Source organism: Rhinopithecus roxellana, chromosome 4 (assembly GCF_007565055.1).
Source record: "Rhinopithecus roxellana isolate Shanxi Qingling chromosome 4, ASM756505v1, whole genome shotgun sequence".
In the NCBI taxonomy this organism is placed as follows: Eukaryota; Metazoa; Chordata; class Mammalia; order Primates; family Cercopithecidae; genus Rhinopithecus; species Rhinopithecus roxellana.
In genome coordinates this window covers 71,928,527-71,955,043 of record NC_044552.1, presented here as the reverse complement: position 1 = coordinate 71,955,043, position 26,517 = coordinate 71,928,527, and the positions used below count along the sequence as shown (strand labels likewise).

The 26,517-nt window shown below is 42.2% G+C and overlaps 1 long non-coding RNA gene across 1 annotated transcript in view; it reads left to right on the top strand.

The window, feature by feature from the left end:
• Nucleotides 1-26,204, top strand: part of LOC115896971 — a 31,408-nt gene extending 5,204 nt beyond the window's left edge. The window contains exons 2-3 of the long non-coding RNA XR_004056924.1: nucleotides 24,746-24,796; nucleotides 26,110-26,204. This is a non-coding gene — a long non-coding RNA (uncharacterized LOC115896971). The remainder of the gene's footprint in view (nucleotides 1-24,745; nucleotides 24,797-26,109) is intronic.
• The last annotated feature ends 313 nt before the right edge of the window (nucleotides 26,205-26,517 follow it).

Genomic DNA, 26,517 nt, shown 5'->3' with positions numbered 1-26,517 from the left:
AAGTCTTGCCATGTTGCCCAGGCTGATCTTGAACTCCTGGGCTCAAGCAATCCTCCCGCCTCAGCCTCCCAAAGTGCTGGAATTACAGGTGTGAGCCATTGTGCCTGGCCTGCGCTGCTCTTTAAAATAAATGTTATATGTAAGCAGTTACTTGTGTCACTAGTTATTTTTTAAACACTATTTTTGATGGCTCTGTAATATTTGATTATGTGGATATGTTATTTATTTTAGTCATTCTAGTGTTGGACATTAATGGCATTTCCTATTGACATTGTTATAAATAATATAATAAGCACAATTTTTTTTCTTTTTCTTTTTTTTTTTTTTGAGATGGAGTCTTACTGTGTCACCTAGGCTAGAGTGCAGTGGCACGATCTCGGCTCACTGCAACCTCTGTCTCCCAGGTTCAAGCAATTCTCCTGCCTCAGCCTCCCAAGTAGCTGGGATTACAGGTGCCTACCACCATGCCCAGGTAATTTTTGTATTTTTAGTAGAGGCAGGGTTTTACATGTTGGCCAGGCTGGTCTCGAACTCTTCACCTCATGATCCGCTCACCTTGGCCTCCCAAAGTGCTGGGATTATAGGTGTGAGCCACCGCACCTGGCTAATAAGCACAATCTTTTTTTGAAAGTATTTTCACATGATATTTTCAGTTGATATTTAAAATATTCCATAAACTGAATAGTGCAGGTGGTATTTGTATAAAATTTCCAGTCGAGAAAGCAGAGGCTTGGATTAAGTAATCTTGTCCAATGTTACACAACTTAAAGAAGTAAATCTGGACCTAGAACTCAAGCCTTCTAATTCCTAATCCAGTGGATTCTCAGCAAGATGTGTTAAGTGTCACACAGTATTCTTGTGAATCACATGGAGAAATGAGGTAACTAGTCAGCACCCAGGCCAGTTCATAGCAATTTAAACAACTACACCCAAAGAGTATTGATGAACTATGAATACATCTATGGCATCCAGAAAGCAGATCTTTATTGACAAGCCTCAGGGCTGCTATTGACCTTTGTCGCTTTAAACGGTGTTATCTTCCACTTTCATGAAGACAAAAAAAGACACAAAGAAAAGTTCAAAACCTGGGGGAAAAATATACAGGTAGTTAGGATAAAGGAGACTGTTCTACAGTTGGGAAACGCCCCTGGAGGCAAACCCAATGTCAGACATCTGTGTAGGCCTGCTTCTGAAACGTCCCCCTAAATTTAAGCTGCACTGACAGAAGTAGAACCTTCAGGCTGATTAAAATCATTTATATGAGATTTTTTGAAGTCTAAATACAAGAAATCCTGATTCAAATGTACAGTAATAAAAAAGTGGATGTAACAGGAACCCAACATACTCTAACCTGTTCATATCTATAATATTGGTTCCATTTCTGGGCACCACGCTTGAAGAAATTGAGCTACCTGGTAATGGTGAATGTAACAAAAAATCTCCAAACCCTGTCAGATTAGGCAGGGATGATTTGCCTGAAGAAAAAAAGTATTTACTGAACAAAATTTGATTCCATCAACTTAATTGGAGTATAATTTACATAAAATTAATAAAATTATTTATTTTTAAAATAGAGACAAGGTCTTACTATGTTGCCCATGCTGGTTTCGAACTGCTGGGCTCAAGTAATCCTCCTACCTCAGCCTCCCAAAGTGCTGAGATTACAAGTGTGAGCCACTGTGCCTGGCCTAATTTATGTACAATTAAATGCACCCGTTTAAAGTGTACGATTTGGTGAGTTTTGACATTTGTGAATACCTATGAAAACACTGCCACAATCAAGAGGCAAAATATTTTCATCCCATCCGAAAAATTCATACCTGTTTATTTCCCTCCACCCTATGTGCTGGGCAACCACTGATCTGCTTTTTTTCTCTAGAAATTAATTTATGTTTAATGGAATTTTGTATAAATGGAACGAAAGGAAGAACTCTTGTGATTCACTTCTTTCACTCAGCATGAATCTTGTGAAGTTCATACATGTTGCTACATGTATCTGTAGTTGGTTGCTGTAGGTAGTACATAATATGGATTTCTTACAGATTTTTAATATATTCATCTGTTTATGGACACTTGGGTTGCTTTACTTTTTGGCTGTTACAAAAAAAGATGCTATGAATATTCGTGCTACAAGTCTTTGTATGGTCAAGTGATTTCATTGCTTTGGGGTAGTACCTAGGAATAGAATGCCTGGATCGCATAAGGAACTGAATGAACAAGAGACATGTTCCCAGTCCCCAGAAGGCTCACTTTCTAGTGGAAGGAAAGAGGTGGTAAAACATATAAACAAATAGAATACATTCAGAAAGTGGTAAGTGACATAAGAACAATATAAGAGGCCAGGCACAGTGGCTCATGCCTGTAATCCCAGCACGTTGGGAGGTCGAGGTGGGCGGATCACCTGAGGTCAGGAGTTCGAGACCAGCCTGGCCAACATGGAGAAATCCCGTCTCTACTAAAAGTACAAAAATTAGCCGGGCATGGTGGCAGGCGTCTGTAATCCCAGCTTCTCAGGAGGCTGAGGCAGGAAGATCACTTGAACCCGGGAGACAGAGGTTGCAGTGAGCTGAGGCCATGCCACTGCACTCCAACCTGGGTGACAAGAGCAACACCCCATCTCAAAAATAAAATAAAATAAAAATAGACAGAGAGCGACTCAAGAGGGCCTACTTTAACAAGAATGGCAAGGGAAGAGCTCTTAGTAAAGACAACATATGGACTGAACTGAGTCCTGAATGTCAAGTTATTATTAGTATGTGAAAATTTGGGAGAGCACATTTCAGAACTGTCAATGTCAAGTCCTTGAGGAAGCAAAGTATTTGACTTAAGGATGTAATAGTGTTCACCACACATTTGATGGAAAACCAAGTGGAAAAGGATTTACACTTATTTTAAGAACTTTAGAGGCATATTTATGACTCATGAGTGAAAGTGAGATGGAGAAAGTTTTCAGTTCAGTCTAACCTTTTTGTGGGTAGAGCTACTCATGACTGAAATGAGTTGTCTGGGGAGGCAGTGAGGCTTCCGTGATTGGACATAGATAAGAGAGATACTAGAGACAGGATGATGGCTGAAGGCAGGAGACAGGCCAGATGCACTCCCCAGCTGAGATTCTGTGATTTGGGGACATCTGGGGATAGGAAAATGACCTGGTTTTAAGTTATTTTTTGTTGTTGAGGTTTCATTTTCTTTTTTCCTTTTGTTTTTAAAAAAGATGTTTTCTACTAATATAAATAAGAACTACAACTAGATGGACCTGGAACCAAACCTATGATTTTGAGCTCTCAAAAGGAATTATTGAGCAAATATAAATCTAGCCTAGAAGCCAACTGTTGTAATTTTGAATGAATTTATAAGGCAACTGATTAAAAAACAAAATACATTTTTTCTACTATCTATTTTTAACAATAAGCACTTGGAACACATTCAAGTTTTTTGGCCAGGCACGGTGGCTCACGCCTGTAATCCCAGCAATTTGGGAGGCTGAGGTGGGCTGATCATCTAGGTCGGGAGTTCAAGACAGCCTGACCAACATGGTGAAACCCTGTCTCTACTAAAAATGCAAATATTAACTGGGTATGGTGGGACACACCTGTAATCCCAGCTACTCGGAAGGCTGCGGCAAGAGAACCGCTTGAACTCAGGAGGCAGAGATTGCAGTGAGCTGAGATCGCACCACTGCACTCCAGCCTGGGCGACAGAGTGAGAGTCCATCTCGAGGGGGAGAGAAAGAAAAAAAAAAAACAAAACATTCAAGTGTTTCTTAAAAGGTTGAGAAAAGAAGAATGTGAGGCCAGACGCAGTGGCTCACGCCTGTAATCTCAGCACTTTGGGAGGCTGAGGCGGGCGGATCACAAGGTTAGGAGTTCAAGAGCAGTCTGGCCAACATGGTGTGAAACCCCGTCTCTACTAAAAACACAAAATATTAGCTAGTCGTGGTGGCACATGCCTGTAATCCCAGCTACTCAGGAGGCTGAGGTAGGAGAATCGCTTGAACCTGGGAGGCAGGGGTTGCAGTGAACCGCAGCCTGGGCGATAGAGCGAGACTCCATCTTAAAGAAAAGAAGAAAAAGAAAAGAAGAATGTACTATCTCTTTCAGTCAAATAACACTGTCTATAGTTAGTGTATAAGAAAGTGTGAGAAAATGTTTTTTTTGTTTGTTATTTTGAGATGGGGGTTTTACTCTGTTGTCCAGGCTGGAGTGCAGTGGCCTGATTACCACAGACTTGACCTCCTGGGCTCAGTCAATCCTCCCATCTCAGTCTGTCACATACCTGGGACTACAGGCACGTGCCACCACACCCAGCTATGTTGCTCAGGCTGGTCTCAAATTTGTGGGTTCGAGTGCTCTGCCCACCTCGACATTGTAAAGTGCTAGGATTACAGGCATGGGGCACCATGACTGGCTGAGGAAATGTTAATAATAAAAATGGGGGAAGCTGAGCACAGTGGTGCGAGCCTGGTAGTCTTATCTACTTGAGAAACTGAGACAGGAGGATCACTTGAACCTAGGAGTTTGAGTCCAGCCTGGGCAACAGAGCAAGACCCCCATCTCTAAAAAGTAGAAGGGGTGACAATCCTTCATCATTTACATAAATCTGCCCATTTACTAATAACACCAGCCTGGGCAACACAGTGAGACCCTATTTCTACCAATAAATAACTAAATAAATAAGAAAGAGAGAAAATGAAAAAAGAAGAAGGAAGGAAGGGAATGAAGGGAAGGAAGGGAGGAAAGAAGGAAGAAAGGAAGAAAGGCAGGCAGACAAGCTGGGCATGGTGGCTCACGCCTATAATCCCGGCTACTTGAGAGGTGGGAGAATTGCATGAGCCCAGCAGTTGAAGACTAGCCTGGGCGACCTAGCGAGACCCCTTCTCTAATAAATAAATAAAGTAATTAAAATAATAATTAAATTTTCTTAATAAAATTAAATGATATGTACCAAGGTATTAATCTAGATAAAAGATGTGACAACACCATTGGAATATGTATTAGAAGACTAAATTATACCTGATTTTATAAATGCTTACTTATCCTAATTATTGTGCAAACTTAAGAACAATAATGGAAGAAAAGAAAGGGGAAAGGGCCGGGCATGGTGGCTCATGACTGTAATCCCAGCACTCTGGGAGGCCGAGGCAGGTGGATCACCTGAGGTCAGGAGTTCGAGACTGGCCTGGCCAACATGGTGAAACCCCGTCTCTACTAAAAATACAAAAATTAGTCAGGCATGGTGGCAGGCGCCTGAAAGGCGAATCGTGGGAGGCTGAGGAAAGAGAATCGTTTGAACCTGGGAGGCAGAGGTTGCAATGAGCCGAGATCGTGCCATGGCACTGCAGCCTGGGGTACAAGAGTGAGACTTATCTCAAAAAAAAAAAAAAAAAAAAAGGAAGGGGAAGAAGAGGAAGAGAAGAAAGAAAAGAAGAGTTGCAAAAGACAAAATTACAACAAATAACAAATTTAGCTTAAAAACGTAATTGGCTTTTATTTGTAATTCTAGAACTGAGCAACACGTCATACTATAAAGTACAATGAGGCCAGGTATGGTGGCTCATGCCTGTAATCCCAGCACTTTGGGAGGCCAAGGCGGGCGGATCACCCGAGGTCAGAAGTTCGAGACCAGCCTGGCCAATATGGCGAAACCCCATCTCTACTAAAAATACAAAAATTAGCTGGGGTTGGTGGCATGTGGTTGTAATCCCAGCTACTCGGGAGGCTGAGGCACAAGAATCACTTGAGCCCAGGGGGCGGAGGTTGCAGTGAGCCAAGATCGCACCACTGCACTACAGCCTGGGTGATAGAGCACGGCTCGATCTCAAAAAAAAAAAAAAAAAAGTACAATGAGTGTTCTAATCAGAGGAGGTTGGCTTTATAGACAGAAAAAGGTTGAGAAACGCCAAAACAGAAAACAAAAACTTGATTGTTTCAAAGTTACTTTCCTTGTAAAGGCTAGAGAGGGGACTTCTTTATCAAACTGGCTGAAATTGCTTGTTTAGGGATTTAGCTATTGTCTCTCGCCTGAGTTCTCAGAAAGTCAGATAAACAACTTAGTTTCAGTTTTGTGATGTGGAACTTTAGCGTGACTGACTCCATTTTGGTTTGATCTGTTGGACCTAGAGCAGGAGTTCAGTCCAAACCAGTGGCCTCCTATAATTTTTATTTTTATTTTTTAACAATTTCACCCTTTGGGTCAGGCTGTCACGTAGGTGAGAGTGCAACCAAAACTTAGGCCATTCATACTGCTCTCAGTTACCATCATTCTGTGTTTCTGGTCTTGATGTGCCATTCTTAGGTTGTAGTGTCCTCATGATCACATATTTCTTTGAGTTTTTGTTATTCTAGCTGAAGAGAGGCCATCCAATGTTCGATGGATGGCTACGTGTAGGTATTTAAAACCTTTGAGAGAATACAGCACACCAGGAAGACCACTATTATGACTATCAGGAGGATAATACCAGCAGTTTGGTGTAAGCTCCTTAGCCAGGATCTCATGAACCAAACCAACTAAAACTGAATAAATCAAAGAATGAGTCAGCTGAGGAGTCCACTTGTTTTACCCAAGCGACTGTTCATTTTTTGTAACCAAGTCTCTGCAATACCCAATGCTTCTACCCATGTACAACAAGTGTTATCAACTGCACAGACTCCTCCTATACAGCTATAGGAAATCTGGCATCCTATGACTGGGTTATATTAAAGCAGGGAGTGAGAACAAGTGGATCTAGAAGTGTAACTTTATAAAAGGGACCGCTAGTACAATTTGAACAACAGTTACGTACATTAGGGATGTTGCTAAACTTACCCACTAGATGAACTAAAGAAGCTCTTAGGTTCTGTAAAGATTTGGGTTTCACATGACAGTTCATCTGATTGCCTGCAGGAGCTGCTGACTGTGCCAAGCGAAAAAGATGGGCAAAAAAGAAAAAAAAACAAGTTCAGAGGGGCAAGAGTCTTATGATAGACAGTCTTGTGCTGACACCTTGGGAAAAGCTGTTTACAGCATGAAGTTGTCAACTTCTTTCCCTTGTTTGCAGTTTGAATGTCTCTGGTTATGGTATCAGGCGTTTTGGTGAACTCTGTGTGGCCCACACATCAGGAATGACACGTGTCCCTTGAAATTTACATCGAGTTGTCTGGTTTCAGCTTAGAGGGCTTTGGGAACAGAGCAGTTCTTCTTAGTTGGAGAGTTGTAGCCAGATATAGGAGGAAAAGAGAAGAATTCTAGAATCTAGTCCAGTGTACGGGAAGATAAGAAAAACTTGCAAACGATGAGCAGAGCCACAACTTAATAGCAGGTGTACTATAGCTTTTCTTCAGAAACAGTTTTTCTCTCTATAGTTACTCCTCCTATTTCTACCAAAAATAATCAGAATAAGACAAATGGGTTTACAAAATAAGGTTAGTCTCATCAAAGTTGTCCTGGTTATTTACATAAGAGCAGCAAGAATAGTGATTGACCACACAGACTGTTTTTAAGTTTGCTTTGCTGGAACTGTTTTGTTTGTTTGTTTGTTTTGAGACGGAGTTTCACTTTTGTTCCCCAGGCTGGAGTGCAATGGCGCAATCTCAGCTCACTGCAACCTCCGCCTCCCAGGTTCAAGCGATTCTCCTGCCTCAGTCTCCCGAGTAGCTAGGATTACAGGCATGCGCCACCACACCCGGCTAATTTTGTATTTTCAGTAGAGACAGGGTTTGTCCATGTTGGTCAGGCTGGTATTGAACTCTCGACCTCAGGTGATCCTCCTGCCTCGGTCTCCCAAAGTGCTGGGATTACAGGAGTGAGCCACTGTACCCAGACTGCGGGAACTTTTTTCTCTTTCTCTATAGCATTAACTGCTGCAAAGCTTTGCTGGAACTTTTGATAAGAACTCTAAGAATGGACATTTAAAACTTCTTTAGGTTAGGAAGCCAAATCAAGGCATACTTTAGACTTAGCCTCCAGTACCTATAGATTCATTCTATATATCTTCTCATATATGACATCCCAATCACAGCTTCAGTGATACAACCAGAATCTGCCCAAAGATGGATCCTCCAAAATAACTCAATTGTCATCAATCCTCTCACTAGGGAGTTGCAACCAGGGGAATTTTATTTAACAAGAGGGAGAAGGAAAAATGGAAGGAGAAAATCATATTCACTGCCATGAGAAACCTACTGCCTTCATCGTTCCATGATCTCCCTCCGTTCTGGGAGATCATGGCATATTTTTAGTACTATATAACTTTGTGGCATACTAACTCAACAAAGCACTTCTTTAATTACCAAATTCTTTTATTTATTTTATTTTATTTTTTGAGATGGAGTCTTGCTCTGTTGCCCAGGCTGGAGTACAGTGGCATGATCTTAGCTCACTGCAACCTCCGCCTTCTGGGTTCTAGCGATTCTCAGGCCTCGGCCTCCCAAACTGCTGGGATTATAGGCATGAGCCACCATGCCTGGCCGAGGGTTGCAGTTTCTCCACATCATCACCAATGCTTGCTATTTTCCATTTTTTCTCCATATAACACAAGTCCACTTATGTATATTTTCCATTTTTATTATAGTTATCCTAATGGATGTAAAGTGGTATCTCATATGGTTTTGGTTTGCATTTATCAGATGATTAATGGTGTTGAGCATTGGAATCTTTTCACTTTCTTGATGATGTACTTTGAAGGACTAAAGTTTTAGTTTTAATAAAGTCTAATTTACACATTTTTTCTTTTGTTTTACTTGTGCTTTTGGTGTCATAGCTAAGAAACTATTGCCTAGTCCAAGGTCATAAAGACTCACTCCTGACTTTTCTTTAGGAGTCATGGAATGACTCCTAAAGAAACTTCCTGCCAACACTTGTTCACGTATCACCAACACTGTGAATGATCAATTCTTTTAATTTAGTATGTAGTGAAATCTCATTATAGACTTTTTTTTTTTTTTTTTTTTTGAGATAGGGGTCTCACTCTGTCTCCTAGGCCAGAATGCAGTGCCACAATCTCTGCTCACTGCAGCCTTCACCTCCTAGGCTCAAACAATCCTCCTATCTCAGCCTCCTGAGTAGCTGGGACTACAGCGTGTGCCACCATGCCCAGCTAATTTTTGTATTTTTTTGTAGAGATGAGGTTTTGCCATTTGCCCAGGGTCTCCTGGGCATTATCCATATCCTGGGCATTATCCTGGGATCCATTATCCTGGGCATATCCATTTAATTAGGATACCTAATTAAAACTAGCATCAAAGATGTTGAGCATCTTTTCACATGCTAATTTGTTGTCTGTGTGTCTTCTTTGGTAAGGCACCTGTTCAAAACTTTGCCCAGGTGTTTTTATTGGGTTGTTCGTTTTCTTTCTTTTTTTTTTTTTTGAGATGGAGTCTCGCTCTGTTGCCCAGCCTGGAGTGCTGTGGTGCAATCTAGGCTCACAGCAAGCTCCGCCTCCCGGGTTCACACCATTCTCCTGCCTCAGCCTCCCGAGTAGCTGGGACTACAGGCGCCCGCCACCACGCCGGCTAGTTTTTTTGTATTTTTAGTAGAGACGGGGTTTCACCGTGTTAGCCAGGATGGTCTCGATCTCCTGACCTCGTGATCCGCCCGCCTCAGCCTCCCAAAGTGCTAGGATGACAGGCGTGAGCCACCACGCCTGGCCTTGTTTTCTTATTATTGAGCGTTGAGAGTCCTTTATATTTTCTAGCTGTAAATACTTGATCACATATGTGATTTTCTTTGTTTTTTCTTTTTTTTTTTGAGACAGAGTCTCACTCTGTTGCCCAGGTTGGAGTGCAGTGGCGCAATCTTGGCCTACTGCAACCTCCACCTCCCAGGTTCAAGCGATTCTCCTGCCTTATCCTCTGGAGTAGCTGGGATTACAGGCACCTGCCTCTGCACCTGGCTAATTTTTGTAGTTTTAGTAGAGATGGGATTTCACCATCTTGGCCAGGCTGGTCTTGAACTCCTGACCTCGTGATCCGCCAGCTTTGGCTTCCCAAAGTGCTGGGATTAAGGGCGTGAGCCACTGTGCCTGGCCATATATGTGATTTTCAATTTTTTTTTCAGTTTGTGGCTTCTCTAGCTTTTTGATTGAAGATTTCTACCTCATTGTTTTGGTTTTTTTTGTTTCCTAAAATATGCTTCCTGGTTTAATGGCATCCAATAAATGTTGATATCTTATGTTTTTGTTGTTAGTACTAAATATTTGTAACTTTCATGTGAGCTTTTCCTTAAACCATAAATTACTTTAGAAATCTGCCTTTTAATTTCTAAAGGTATTTTTATTCTTTCAATTAAAAAACTACTGTTGTTTGTAATGTTATTACAATTGCAGAACCTGGTTTATGTGATATAATTTTTTTTGAACTGTGTTGAGAATTGCTTTCATAAAAGACTGTATATTGTATTTATTGGGATGTATATCAAGCTATTGATTGTATTGCTTGAATCATTTGTGCTCTTATCATGCTTAATGGAACAGTTTCTGATGGAGATGTGTTTAAAAAAAACCACTATGATTGTGTATTTGTCAATTTGTACTTTTACATTCTAGTAATTTTTGGCATATGTATTTCAAGGATATTTTGTTAGGTGAAGCAAATTTATGATTTCTATATCTTATTAGTTATGTTTTCCTTTTATTATTAGCTCCCTTTTTATCTTTATTAGTATTGTTGGCCTTAATTATATTTGACTAAGTTAATACTATTAAATTGGCCTTATTTTCAAATTTTTATGCCCACTTTTTGAATAAAAAGCCTAGATATTCTATAAAAATCCTCTGGGAGTTTCTGTCTTTTAACTAGTGAGTCAAAATATATTTACATTTACTATAATTACTATGCATTTGGACTTCTATCATTTATTTTGTGTTGACTATGTTTTTCTTTGGTTCTTTTTCTTTTTTTCTTGCGGTTGCATTTTGCTCTGTCACCCATGCTGAAAGGCAGTGCTGCGAACACAGCTCACTGCAGCCTCAACCTTCTGGGCTCAAGTGATCCTCCCGCCTTAGCTTCCTGAGTAGCTGGGACCATAGGCAAGCACCACCACGCCCAGCTAATTTTTTTAAATCTTTTGTATAGACAGAGTTTCGCCACATTGCCCAGGCTGGTCTTGAACTCCTGGGCTCAAGCAGTCTTCCTGCCTTAGTCTCTCAAAGTACTGAGATTCATGAGCCACCATGCTGGCCAAGGTCTTATTTTTTCTTTACTGCATTCTATTGAACTAAAAGAGCTTTTTCTTTTTTTTTTTCTCTTTCTTTTTTCTTTCTTTTTATAAAAAGCTTCTCTTGTTCTTCTGTAGATTTGGAAATTATTAATATAAGTTCTATTTCTATTCATGTATATAATTTTAATTTTTCTAATGAAGTCTAAGGTTAATAAATATCTTTATTGTATTATTAATATAAGTTCTATTTCTATTCACATATACATACTTTTAATTTTTCTAACAAAGTCTAAGGTTAATAAATATCCTTATCCTACTCATGAACAGCGACCTTAGAATGCTGTAACTTCCCTTTGAATCCACTTATCATCTTCCATGTTACTGTTGTCTATTATTTTAGTTCCAAATTTGTTTGTAATCTCAAAAGGAGTTGTTATTTTTATTTTTGAGATAGGTGTTATTTAGAGTTTCCAAGCTTTCTGTTGTTTTGTTTTAAGCTCATTGCTTCATGCACTCTTCTCCCTTCTGGGCTAAATTTTCTTCTTGCTGAAGTGGTAACAATAATTCCCCACCCTGAGCCGGGCCCACTGCAGGAGCTGGCACTCCCTGGCTCTTTCATCCTCAGTCTCTGCCTGGGGGCGGCTTGCCCCAGGGTGTTTTTCCATGTGCCTCTGTTTCCTCCCTTACAGACCAGCTGGAGGTTTCCTCCAACCTGCCCACTATGCAAGGTTCTTTCTTCTGTCTTTCTTCTAGCACTTTCTCCTTCTTGCTTTTGAGTTTGGGTATATACTAGTGAATAACTGATTTTACCCAGATTTCTATGTGTTTGAAGAAGAAAAAATATGGATGAGGGATCTCCACTGGAAGTCCAAACATTATCCTCAGAGAGTTGGTGCTAAGCTATCAGGCATCGTGTGGCATTGTAATATTTGGTGAAACTTCAATGAAAGGGCTCAATTTTCTGTGACTTTTTTTTTTTTTTTTTTGAGACAGAGTTGGCTGGAGTGCAGTGGTGCAATCTCGGCTCACTGCAACCTCCACCTCCTGCGTCAGGCGATTCTTCTGCCTCAGCCTCCTGAGTAGCTGGGATTACGGGTGCGTGCCACCACGCCTGGCTAATTTTCATATTTTTAGCAGAGATAAGGTTTTACCACATTGGTCAGGCTGGTCTTGAACTCCTGACCTCAGGTGATCTGCCCACCTCGGCCTCCCAAAGTGCTGGGATTACAGGCATGAGCCACCGCGCCCAGCTGTTCTTTCTTCTTTATTTGAATATGTGAGCTCAGTTATAGTGGAAATGAATTGAGAGTATTACGGCATATAAAACTGGAACCAATGAGTCTCGAGTCACTTCATATCGCTTTCCTGGGATGGTTTTTAGGAGTAAGCACAATATTTAATCAGATGATATCAGTTCTGGTCTTTATCACTTGTAAATGAAGTGTGATTGTTCAGTTTAATAACAAGTGCTTATGAACACCATTACTAAAAAGATGAGATGTGACTCCTAAAATACAATAGTACCCCAGTGCCACCTAGAGGAAATAATTTGCATCAAGAGGCCGGGCATGTCTGTTTCTGTACATCCTGGACACTGAGGTACCGCTTTTGCCTTTTGTATTTCTTTTTAAAATGAGGCCAATTACAAGACTAGTGTGTCATAAAAATAATTACATAAAATTTCTTATAACTGAAGTCACTAACTAGTAATAATTTTAAGGAAGCCGTGCTAATACTTTTAATTAAAAGACTGTAATTTAGGCTAAAGGAAAACCTACTGACTAAAAGTGAACATTACTTTTAATTTACAACATAGAAAGCTGTTGAAAAATAAAAATAACTGGCCATCTTAGTGCTCAAGCCAACTCTGACACCAGAATTTTTCCTATTCTCTTCTTGAGACATTGGCTCAAAGCTATCTGATATGTCTTCTTAATCTTGGAGCTCCCCTTCCTGGTAAGTGTGTTGTCTGTCTTATTATACTTACTATGAGATGTGAACATTTGCACCATTTAGAGAGACTGACAATAAGAATAATATCATTTACTGAGCAGTGGCTTTGAACCAGGAGAATGCACACAAAGTGATAACAACTCTCAGCACGGCACCTGGGATTGAAATCCTGAGTCTTGCCTCCTAGTCCATTTTTTCTTTTTTTGTGAGATGGAGTCTTGCTGTGTTGCCAGGCTGGCGTGCAGGGGCACAATCTTGGCTCACTGAAACCTCCACCTCCTGGGTTCAAGCGATTCTCCTGCCTCAGCCTCCCAAGTAGCTGGGATTACAGGCACTTGTCACCATGCCTGGCTAATTTTTGTGTTTTTAGTAGAGACAGGGTTTGACCATGTTGGCCAGGCTGGTCTTGAACTCCTGACCTCGTGATCTGCCTGCCTTGGCCTCTCAAAGTGCTGAGATTACAGGCATGAGCCACCACACCTGGCCCCAGTCCATTATTTTTTATACCAACCTTTATTAATTTATAAAAAACAGAAAGTTAAGAGGCTACTTAGGTCAAGCATGCAGGCAGGAGGTAGGGATACAAAGATGACTGCTAAAATATGTTTCCCTTTACGAGGTTTTTCTCTAGCATCCCCAATCCTGATGTGATTTGATGTGATCAGAGGGAGGATGGGACTGTGTGCTGAGTGCTGTGGACATGTAAGAGAGGAAGGGATTAATTTTAGGGTGGAGAAGGATGGAAAGAAAGTTGGTGACAGCTTCACAGAGGAGCAGACATTTGCACTTGTCCTTGAGGGATGACTGCCTTCATGATATGGAAAAAGTGACTTCTGGATAAACTTAGTGGATATACCTCTCCTTTCTCTGCAATTTCCATTCAAACAACCCCATAGTGATTTTGAAAAGCTTTAAATTGCAAATGATAAAACAGGGATAGAGAGGAAGCTGAGATATTCTGGAAGCCAGAAAACCTCTGCGTAACTGAGAAGTGACCTAGTACAGCAGTCACAAGTACAGCAGCGGGGAAGGAAGCCCAGGCTAAAGCTGACCATGTGGCAGGGCCTGGAGAGGCTCAGGACCCAGAGACGCAGGATCCTCTGAAGACGCAGGTGGGGCTTCAGCTGGGGGACTGGTTGAAAGTCTGTGGAAGTAAGTGGGTACCCTCATCCAGTTACCGCTTCCTTCTCCTGGTAGAAGACTGTGTGTTTCTTTGTGAAGAGACTGGGCCACAAGAACTCTGGACTCAGGGACGCCAGACACAGTTAAGGCAAGAGATCTGCTGATGGTGTGATCCCCTAAAGCCTTCCCCACTCGTTGTTCAGGACAATGTTAGCCAGGCTCCTAGGTCACCGGCCGGATACTGGAGGAGTTCTCTCTGGGGAAACTGAGCAGCCAAGGGAAAGGCCTACAGATACTGACAACAGTATATGTCCAGTAAAAAGTTACACTCTCCCTGCAGTGAAAACCTCTGTCCACATGTCCTGTCCAAGCACGGAGAAATTCCAGCCATTTTGTCTGAGATTTACTCTTAAACGTGAATGAGGAGGCAAAGATCACAAGACTTTGGGGAAAGTTTTGAACATTAGAGACAAATCAGTAAGAAACAAATGGCAAAGACATGAACAAACAGAAAAAAAGAATTTGGAGAAAATAGAGACACTATACAAAGGAGCAGAAAACTCCTCCTCCTGGGCCTCGCACCCCACCCCCGCCCCCGCCTCACAAGCCCCAACAACTCGTAATCTTGAAAAGACTAAAGAAGGCATAGGCAGAAGTTTTTGCAGTGGGTATTCCTTTTCAAACTAAAAACAGAGCTTTTCTGGGAAAGATGCCTTTGTCCTTCCCCATTCTGTTTTTCCTGGAATGTGGACACAATGCCTGGAGATACAGCAGCCACCTGGTGACCATGCGAATGAACGTCACAAGCCAAGGATGGCATCATAGAAAGGTGAAAGGAGCTTGGCTTCTGAAGGCCCTGTTGAGATTTGTGCCTGGGTTTCTTTTTGTGTGTGACAAATACACTCTTTACTTATTTAAGTCACTGTAGAAGGGTTTCTGTTACTTGCAAATGAACGTAATCCTAATTCATTTAACAAACATATTGTTTAGAAATATGGAGAAGACACAATTAAGAGTTGAAAGTAGCTAAGACTTGGGGGTGCCGGGCGCGGTGGCTCAAGCCTGTAATCCCAGCACTTTGGGAGGCCGAGACGGGCGGATCACGAGGTCAGGAGATCGAGACCATCCTGGCTAACACGGTGAAACCCCGTCTCTACTAAAAACTACAAAAAACTAGCCGGGCGAGGTGGCGGCGCCTGTAGTCCCAGCTACCCGGCAGGCTGAGGCAGGAGAATGGGGGGAACCCGGGAGGCGGAGCTTGCAGTGAGCTGAGATCCGGCCACAGCACTCCAGCCTGGGCGACAGAGCGAGACTCCGTCTCAAAAAAAAAAAAAAAAAAAAAAAAAAAAAAAAAAAAAAAAAAGACTTGGGGGTGAGAAAATGGGGCAAGGGACTGCTATTTTTCTTTTTCTGTTTTTTTTTTTATTTTTATTTTTTTTGATGAGTCTTGCTTTGTTGCCCAGGCTGGAGTGCACTGGTGCGATCTCAGCTCACAGCCACCTCTGCCTCCTGGGTTCAAGCAGTTCTCATGTCTCAGCCTCCTGAGTAGCTGGGATTACAGGCACCTACCACCATGCCTGGCTAATTTTTGTAATTTTTTTAGTAGAGACGGGGTTTCACCATGTTGGCCAGGCTGGTCTTGAACTCCTGACCTCAAGCAATCTGCCGGGCTCGGCCTCCTGAAGTGCTGGGATTATAGGCGTGAGCCACCGCACTCGGCCTGTTTCCCTCCCTCCCTCCCTCCCTTCCTTCCTTCCTTTCTTTCGACCAAGTCTCGCTCTGTCGCTCACGCTGGAGTGCAGTGGAGTGATCTCGGCTCACTGCAACCTCTGCCTCCCGGGTTTAAGTGATTCACCTGCCTCAGCTTCCCAAGTAGCTGGGATTACAGGTGTGCACCACCATGCTTGGCTAATTTTTGTATTTTTTTAGTGGAGATGGGGTTCACCATGTTGGCCAGGCTGGTCTCAAACTCCTGACCTCAGGTGATCTGCCTGTCTCAGTCTCTCAAAGTGCTGGGATTACAGCACTATTCACCATACCAAAGACAAGGAATCAACTTAGGTGTCCATCAAGAGTGGATTGGATAAAGAAAATCTGGTACATAGAATATTGTGCAGCCATAAAAAGAATGAAATCATGTTCTTTGCAGCAACATGGATACAGCTGGAGGCCATTATCCTAAGTGAATTAATGCAGGAACAGAAAACCAAATATAGCATGTTCTAATTTATAAGTAGGACCTAAACCTTGGGTACTCATGGACATAAAGATGGCAACAATAGACACTGGGGGCCACTAGAGTGGGGAGATGGAGTGGAGGGCAAGAGCTGAAAAACTGTTTAGTACTATGCTCATGACTTGGGTAACAGGATCAATTGTACCCCAAACCTCAGCATCACGCAATATACCCAGGTAACAAACGTGCACATGTATCCCCTGAATCTAAAATAAAAGCTGAAATTAATTTTTTTTTTAAAAAAAAAGGAGAGAAGGAAGCTGGAGGCAGGTCATGAAAAGTTCACTTTGCCAAGCTGTAGAATTTGGACAGAAAAAATATCCTAAATGTTAATGAGTTAGCCCAGTGGCCTGGAAAAGCTAATCACAGTCATTTCCCTGCAAGGGAGCTACCCATCCATTCTCCTGGAAGAGCAGAGCTACAACCAACCCAATTTAACCAGCCAATCAGAAAAAGATGTCTGGTTCCGTTTTGACTGTTAATGATTATTTTGAATTGACCTATTTCTCCTGTTTCAGAAAAGAGATAAATAGGAATTTGATAGATTAACACGGACAAAAACATTATGCAATTTTACTAAGTTGGAGTGCCAAGGACCAAACACAATAGACCTGTATGGGATTTATACTGGGCAACGTACTTGACTTCTCTGTGCTTCAGATTCTTCATCTGTAAATTGTTATAACACCACCTATTTCACAAGGCTGTTCGGGGATCTGATGAGCTAATAAATGCAAAGTGCTTGAAACAGTGCCTGGAAGACAGTAAATACTATTAAAGAGTTTACTATTATTACTGGGCATTGCCTGGATGTCTAGCAGCAGTAAATATATCTGGGAAAAAAATCTATTGAGGATCCAAATAATATGGCAAGTGACAATATTTTACTGTGTAGATGAGGATTGGAAAACATATTACCTATCTGGACAAATAGGAGACAACATCTGAAAGCAATTAAAGGAGAATTAATAAAGAAAAATTGGGTAAATTATCTGTGAACAATAGCCTCATAAATGTGCCATTATGAAAACCTGGCTTTGAGCAGAAGGTTCACAAAGAGAAAGGGGGAAAGAGTGAGTGAGAAAGTGGGGAGTAGAATAGGCTATTATGGATAAATCTTTTGGAGCAAATATTATGGATAAGTCTTATGGATAAATCTTATGGTCTTCTGGAGCATGAGTGAATGATATGATCTGCATCCTATAAAAAGCAAAAGCCTCATTTGGACACAGTCACAGACCCATGCTCAATAGCAGGACATGCTTCATTATTGCATTTCCTTTGGTTCTTGCTAGTCCCCAGTTGAAAAGTCTATTCAGTCTTTCTTCTTGTTACGTTTCCAAAATTCACGTTGGAAAATGTTGAGAGGAGTGTAGCAATCTTGACCTGGTGTGTGGAAGAAAAGAGGAACATGGAAAGTTTACGATAAGCACAAAAGCTAGCTTGATGCTGACTTGACCCCATGTGGCTAATGTTTGGAAGAGAGAGACACGATTATTCTAATTAGCCATGAACAGTGGGATAAGAAACTGCAATGTAATATTCCTGCAGGAGGAATCGTATTGACCACCAGGAATATCTTACCACAACAACGTATCTGTCAGTGGGACCTGCGGCCAACGGAGGCTAGGAACAGTGCTAGGAGTCTTATGGGGTCAGAGACACACTGGCTTCAGTGTAAACATGAACTCAAAATTGAGAGAATACTGTGATCACTTAAGTCCAGCTCAGGACAGTCTGTCCTCCCTCTTTCTCTGAGTATAAATTTCCTTTACTGATCTCGAAGCCAAGGACTCCTAGAAGATCATGATAATTTTGTAGATGATTAAAAGCAAACTCAGGTCCATCTCGTTCCAGGCACCCCTACGGCTGCTCAATGCTGATTGATGGTGATAATTCTATTCCCCTTGGTTTTCCTAAGCCTGCAACAGAAAGCTTGTTTGTTTTTGTCTGTATTCACTCCATTTTATGAGGAAACCATTGAGGGATCACTTCTACTACCATTACTACATGAGATCTAAGCAAACAGGGAGGAAACAGGAAAAAGTGGTGTAGGATTGGAAACAAAACTAATGTAGGCCTGTGGAAGGGGTTTGTCAGACTGGTCAGTGCTGTCCTGCAGTCAGGCCAAATGTCACATTCTCAAATGTCACCTTCTCAGAAATGTCTTTCCTGACCTTTCTTTTTAAAAGTAGGCTCTTCCAGCCAGGTGTGGTGGCTCATGCCTGTAATCCCAGCACTTTGGGAGGCTGAGGCAGGTGGATCACCTGAGGTCAGAAGTTCGAGACTGGTCTGGCCAGCATGGCAAACCTATCTCTACTAAAAATACAAAAATTTGCCAGGTGTGGTGGCGGGCGTCTGTAACCCCAGCTACTCGGGAGGCTGAGGTAGGAGAATGGCTTGAACCCGGGAGGTGGAAGTTGCAGTGAGCCGAGATCATGCCATTGCAACCTGGGAAACAGAGTGACTCCATCTCAAAAAAAATTAAATAAAAATAAATAGGCCGGGTGCGGTGGCTCATGCCTGTAATCTCGCATTTTGGGAGGCCGAGGCAGGTGGATCACGAGGTCAGGAGATCGAGACCATCCTGGCTAATATGGTGAAACCCCATCTGTACTAAAAATACAAAAAATTAGCCAGGCGTGGTGGCGGGTGCCTGTAGTCCCAGCTACTTGGGAGGCTCAGGCAGGAGAATGGCGTGAACCCAGGAGGCGGAGCTTGCAGTGAGCCAAGATGGCACCACTGCACTCCAGCCTGGGAGACAGAGTAAGACTCTGTCTCAAAAATAAAATTAAATTAAAAAATAAATAGAATCTTTCCAGAGGTAATACCTTGATCAGTCACCTCTTCAGTGATTTATTTGCCACCTAGTCATCATCTGCCTCCCTGAGTGCGAGCTCCAAGAGCCAAGTGACATGTTACTCAACATCTAGGATGGTGCCTTGCATTTAAGAACTGTTTTTTTGTTTTTGGCTGGGCATAGTGGCTTATGCCTGTAATCTCAGCACTTTGGGAGGCTGAGGCAGGTGGACTGCTTGAGTCCAGGAGTTTGAGACCAGCCTGGGTAACATGGCGAAACCCTGTCTCTACAACTAGCTGGGCATGGTGGCGTGAGCCTGTAGTCTCAGCTACTTGGAGGTGCTGCGGCAGGAGGATGGCTTGAGCCCAGGACGTCAAAGCTGTAGTGAGCCGAGATTGTGTCACTCCACTCCAAACTGGGTGACAGAGCAAGATCTTATCTCAAAAAATAAGAATAAAAAAATTTTTTAAATAAAAATAATGTATGTATATAGGACTGTTATTTAGGGATTTTCTAGTTAGGCAGGTTAAGATGTCTAGGAAAGCCTGCTTTTTTCTTTTCTTTTCTTTTCTTCTTTTATGAGATAGAGTATCATTTTGTCACCCAGGCTGGAGTGCAGTGGCATGGTCTTGGCTCACTGCAACCTCTGCCTCCCGGGTTCAAATGATTCTCCTGCCTCAGCCTTCTGAGTGGCTGGGATTACAGGCACATGCCACCACACCCAGCTAATTTTTGTATTTTTAGTAGAGACAGGGTTTCGCCATGTTGGCCAGGATGGTCTCAATCTCCTGACCTCATGATCCACCTGCCTCGGCCTCCCAAAGTGCTGGGATTATAGGCGTGAGCCACTGCGCCCGGCCAGCCTGCATATTTTCTTTGACTAAAGATGTGCACACAAGAGCAAGAGCTGAGACAGGATTAAAAAAAAAAAAACAAAAACTGATGAGAACAAAAGGCTGAAGTTAGAGATTAAAGCTTTCTCTCTGCAGCCTGTAGATTCATGGGGTGATGATGTACACCTTGGGACATCTAATTGTCCATGGGAGGACAATTAGAGAGAGGGGCTGTATTCATAACTGCACCTTCCTTTAAAGCTAAGGAGTTTTTCTTTGACCAAGCTCTGAACACTGACTTCCTTCTCCTTGAGGACAAGTCTTTCCCCAGGAGGCTTTGAGTCCCTGAAGAGTGTTGAAGCCACACTGAAATATGTCAGAATCCTTGGTTCAATAGACAGCCCCATAAAGTCTGATAACACAGGCAACCAGCCAATGTATCTGATCCCCTTAAAGTGGCCAATTAATGCCAGTTTTTAAAAATTTTTGGACAGAATCTTGTTCTGTCATTCAGGCTGGAGTGCAATGGCACCATATCGACTCACTGCAACCTCTGCCTCCTGGGTTCAAGCAATTCTTGTGCCTCAGCTTCCCTAGTAGCTGAGTTTACAGTAATGCGCCACCACACCTGGTTGATTTTGAATTTTTTTTTTCAGTAGAGATGAGGTTTCCCCATGTTGGCCAGACTGTTCTCAAACTCTTGGCTTCAAGTGATCCTAATGCCTGTTTTTAAACGAGTGGAGAAAGTCATTTGAAGTGATTTTAATAGAAATGTACATCACCCGTTATACCAGAGTGGTGAGATGATTAATTTCCCAAACTGGTGAATGATGTGGCCAACTGGAGAGGGTGCCATGCTTGCTAGATCTGAAGGCCCTTGATTACTTCTGGAATGTGCTAAAAGCACAAGTTTTTAAAAATTTAGTTAATTTAATTTTACTTTGATTTTTTTGTTTTGAGGCAGGGTCTCACTTTATTGTCTGGGCAGGAGTGCAGTGGCACAATCGTGGCTCACTGCATCCTTAACCTCCTGGGCTCACGTGATCCTCTCACCTTAGCCTCCTGAATAGCTCAGACTATAGGCACGTGCCACCATGCCTGGCTAATTAAAAATACGTATATTTTGTAGACACAGAATTTCACCATGTTTCTCAGGCTGATCTCAAACTCCTGGGCTCAAGTGATTCTCCTGCCTTGGCCTCCGAAAGTGCTGGGATTATAGACGTGAGCCACTGTGCCCAGGACAGGTTTCATCATAAAAATCAGACAGAAATCATCTGAGGCAGTGCATCACTGATGCAGGGACAGGTGGAAATGCAGCCTTAGCACTGTGTCCACTGTGATCGATTGCATATCATTGTGACAGGAAACAAAGTGAACATAACATGTGAGGTTATTTCACACCTCATGTATGATAATGTAATATCAATGCATCATTTCTTATGTTAATTTGTCTATGTTTCCAGACTATGGCCATCACACGTCCCAAGTGTGAGGTGCTCTGATTTACCCACTTCCCATAGTCTTTATCACTGTGTTAGTCTATTTTGCTTTGCTATAAAGGAACACCCGTGACTGGGTAATTTATAAAGAAAAGAGGTTTATTTGGCTCATGGTTCTGCAGGATGCACAAGAAGCACAGCTCTGGCGTCTGCTTCTGGTGAGGGCTCAAGAAACTCACAATCATGGTGGAAGGCAAAGGGGGAAGCTGGGCATATCCATGGTGAGAGAAGGAGCAAGAGAGAGGGGAGGAGGTGCTAGGCTCTTTTAAACTACCAGCTCTCGTGTGAACTAATAGAGTGAGAACCCATCACCAAGGGGATGACGCCATGCCATTCATGAGGAATCTGCCCCCGTGACCCACACACCTCCCACCAGGCCCCACCTCTAACATTGGGGATTATGTTTCAACATGATATTTGGAGGAGGCAAATATCCAAACTGCATCAATCACCGTCATTTTAAATGTCTTCCTAATACTCAACTGGGGTGGTGAACTGTAATTTAACGATTCTTCAATTTTTGTGTATTTAAGCTCTTTCATTTTTTTTTTGTATTTTAAATATTGTAAAAAGCTGGAATATTTCTTTCATATTTTAAATCAGTTAAGAAAAATACCACAAAGAGGAAGAAGATTTGGGAGCATCTGAAGAGCCAGAGGAGGTAGAGGCTCTGCAGCACAGTGACTTGATGTCCAAGGTGTTTCTTTGTGCATCCCCCTGGATGGCTTAAATCTAAGCTCTCTCTTTGCTCATATGATCACAGTCTCCTGTCATAGGTTTATAAGATTCTCCAAATTCAGAATGTGCAGTTGCAAATTCCTCATGGTAGGCTGGTGAAGGACTTGACAATCTGATGATAAATTACTTTGTGAACATTGAATGAAAAATATTGCATCACATATTGGTGAGGAGAAAGTGGAGTAAAGAAAAATCTCCATCTATACACAATACAACTTGTTAAATGCAGCAGACTTTCAAATATTTGCATTTCTACATTATACGTTTTGTTTCAACTTATGCATTTATTGTTTTCTTTCCTTTTTCTTCCTCACATGTTAATGGCCCATGTAAGAGAAGCATTCCCCTGGGTAAATAGATAGAAGAGATTTGTGCAAACGTAAGAGAAATTTCAGTGTATCTGCTATGATTTGAACGTATCCCCCAAAGTTCAGGTGTTGCAAATTTGATTCCCAATGCGGTGGTGTTGGGAAGTGAGGCCTAATGGAAGGTGTTTGGGTCATGCGGGCACCGCCTTCATAAATGAATTAATGCCATTATTGTGGGAATGGGTTCCTTATAAAAAGATGAGTTCAGTCCCCTCTTGCTCTCCTCTCACCCTTTCTTTGCCCTTTTACCATAGGCTGACACAGCAAGAAGGCTCTTGCCAGATGCTGGTACCTTGATATTGGATTTCCCAGGTTCCAGAACTAAAAAAATGAATTCCTTTTCTTTTGAAATTACTCAGTCTGTGGTATTCTGTTATAGTAGCACAAAACATGTTAAGACAATACGTCTTTCAGATGTCTTAGCTTATTTCATTGGATAACTGTAAGAAGAGTTTACTGCTTTTCTTTTTTTAAAATTAAGAATTTAGCTGGACACTGTGGCTCACACTTGTCATCCCAGCACGTTGGGAGGCAGAGGCAAGTAGATCACCTGAGGTCAGGAGTTTGAGACCAGCCTGGCCAACGTGGTGAAACCCCGCCTCTACTAAAAATAGGAGACTTTTGTTGGAAGGTTTATTTTCAAAACAGCTATTTTCTTTTAGAAAAAAAGAATTTTCCTTTTTGATGCTTGAGATAAATGTGATGGAGTTTAGGAACAGTTGATTAGACAGTTGCTTGATATTTTCTTCTGGATGATTTGCTTACAGATACTTGTGCATGTACATTGCTTAAAGCTCTCCTTTATGGTAGACTTTTCACTTTTCTATGGGATATGTGACATTTTAGGATGATGGCCAGATGCAGTGGCTCATGCCTGTAATCCCAGCACTTTGGGAGGCCAAGGCAGGAGGATCATTTGAGGTCAGGAGTTTGAGACTAGCCTGGGCAATGTAGCAAGACCTCTTTTTTTTTTTTTTTTTTTTTAACCAAAAAACAAACAAACAAAAGCCTGGCATGGTGGCATATGCCTGTAGTCCCAGCTACTTAGGGGGCTGAGGTGGGACACTGTCTCAAAAAAAAGTTTAAAAAATTATTTAAAAAAGAGATTTTGTAACTTCTGATTGCTGAGATTTTCTGCTTTTGTAGGAAGTGTTGGAAAATGCTGTGAACGGTCTTGAAGGATTTTGAAATAGAGTAGCCAGACAGGAGAAGTGAGGTTAGAGCTAGCGTTTATTGGGTACCTATTATGTGTGGGACACAGAGGCATTTGCTGCACAGCTGATAACCCATTTCATCCTCACAACAACATTAAGAGGTAGTACTATTATTTTTCCACTTTATTCAGCTTCAGCAGAAGGATTATGAACAAAGAAACTTGCTTCTCTAGTGAAATGCTTGATACACTGTGTTGTACTGGAGCCGGTGAGGTTATGATCAGCTTTCAGGAGCTGACTGCTTTGTTGAGAACTTCTCTATGAGCAGAAGCTGCCTGTGTTTTAACAAAAGAACAAAATCATTGTCAAGTAGAATGGCAATTAATCCTGGGTTTCGCAATTTATAAAGTCCAGTAAAAAGTAAACCCCAAAGCAGTAATGTGTTTCAAATATGAATATGTAACAGCTGTGTTCTAATTTCTTTGCTGAGTATAATTCTATTATTCTAAACATTTTCTGTGTGTTTAGAACAAACCCTACTTTTATTTTAATGTTTTGGCCATGCCACCCAGCTGCCTATTCTGAATTTAGATCCAATTCTCTCTCTCTCTCTCCCTCTCCCCCAGAAGCCTTGTATAGACAGGACTAAAGTTTCAAAATAGTAAATTGCTAAATTCTTAATCCTCTTCCAACATGTGTTTATGCTTTTAGAATATATGCATATTTTAATGATTTTTAAAAGAAGTCTCCCCACTCCTATCTAAAAAAATACCTCACAAACCAATACTCTCATTCTCTCTGTCTTCCTTCTCTTTATCTTCCTTTCTTTCTTCTCTCTCTCTCCTTTTTTCCCTCCCTCTCTCTCTCTCCCTCCATCCATCCCTTCTTTTCTTTTTTGTTTTTTAGGATGTTTCAAGAGAAAATAATCCCTTAATGTCTGTGCTAGAAGTCTGAGAGGTGGGTGGATATATTTATGTTCCCTTCTGATCCTTGAGTCCTGAGTCACTGGGTTTTTTTTTGTTTTTGTTTGTTTGTTTTGTAAAACTAGCACCCATGAGCATGGTTGTTCTGTCAAAACTAAACTAGCCTCCATGATTTAAAATACCAGCTAACTAACCAACCGACCAACCAACCAACTCATCCCCCCAAAATGAAAAATGATCCAAAAAACTTGAATCTAATGAAAAACCTGTCCAAGTAACCCAGGTCCTCACTTTGGATCAAATCCAGATGACCTATTGCCTAATTCCTCCTGCTGTAAATAAAGGGTACGTCTCTGAAAAAAATGTCAAATGAAAATTTACATATGAGTAATTCTTGAGAAATTCTTATCCTTTAAATATTCATTATCTTTTCCAGCTCTTTATTATTACAAAATTCTTTTTCTTCCAAGGTTCGCCTTAGAAATAGTATTAGAAAGGGAGCAAGAGTTTGGGAGGTGGTTGCTTTCCTGCCTACCTGCTCTTTCAGAAAGTATCTGTAGGTGCTCGGGGTCCTGGGCTGGAATCTTTGAAAGCTGGAGATGTGTTCCTACAAATTTATCACCAAACAGGATGGGGGCCCCATAGAAGCCTTTATGGTGGGTGTCGGGATGGGGATCCTGGGAGGCAGAGATGCCAGAATTTTATGTAGGAGGGGCCTAAGGATGGCCACCAAGCTAGAAGGGCGTAGCTGGAGGGGTGTCTGACAGTTGCGTGTGTGTAAGGCTTCCTACAAGATTCAGATGATACTTCTTTTACTGATGAAAGAATGCAGAAGAGGGCAGTTGCTGACGGCTGTGGGTGGGGTTGGGGGAGAGAAGTCAATCATTTCAGTCTTTCATGGAGTCCCCCACCAAAGAGGTGCCTCCTGAGATAGAATCTGAACCTTGACCCCACTGGAGCCTGGGTATGTTGGCAAACTGACGACGGGAGATGCGAGGCCAGCATGTTTGCCTGAGTCTGGGAGAACGCTCATCTTCTGCAGGAGGGGAAGCAAGATTGCTCATCTCCATCACTGAAGGGGAGAGCTGCTTCCGCGCATCAACCAATGTGCAGGGGAGGGGTGGGCGTTTCATGGCACATGTGAGAGACCCCGAGGGGACCCCAGGAAATATGAAGCCTGGGAGTGAGGGGGAAATCTGTGTGGGTGGGCAGGGCTGGGGGCCGGTTGAGGGGGTTGGTGGGACTTGGAGATGGGCAGTGGGGGCGAGTCTTGTGTTAGGAAGTGTAGGCCAGCCCTGGCGCGACTTGGAGTTCTTACCATCAGTGTGGTCTTGTTTGCACCCATAGACTGGCGAAGCTTTGAGGAGCCTCAAGTTTTACCCACACCCTAGACAAGCCTGCCCACTGCACACCGTGTCAGTGCATCTAGATGCGCTTCTCAGTCCTAACAGGTGAGTGGCCCTGCCTTTTGTGCTGCTGCAGGCACAAACGCACAGCTTCTCATTCGACGGGCTTTCCATCACCTTCCACAATGCCCCCCAAGTCTGATTTCCTTCCTAGCTTTATAAAGATTCCTGCACGCCCTCCCCACATCCCAACTCATATACTCAGCCCAGGCAATTGCCCTGGCCATTTTGGGCTGTGAGGTGGCATTCCACTCAACATTGCACACGTGCTATTTCAGTCACATGCCACACGTAGTTCTCCTTTATCAAAGGAAGCCAGCCCCTAACAACATTGTCAAGCGTAGATCCT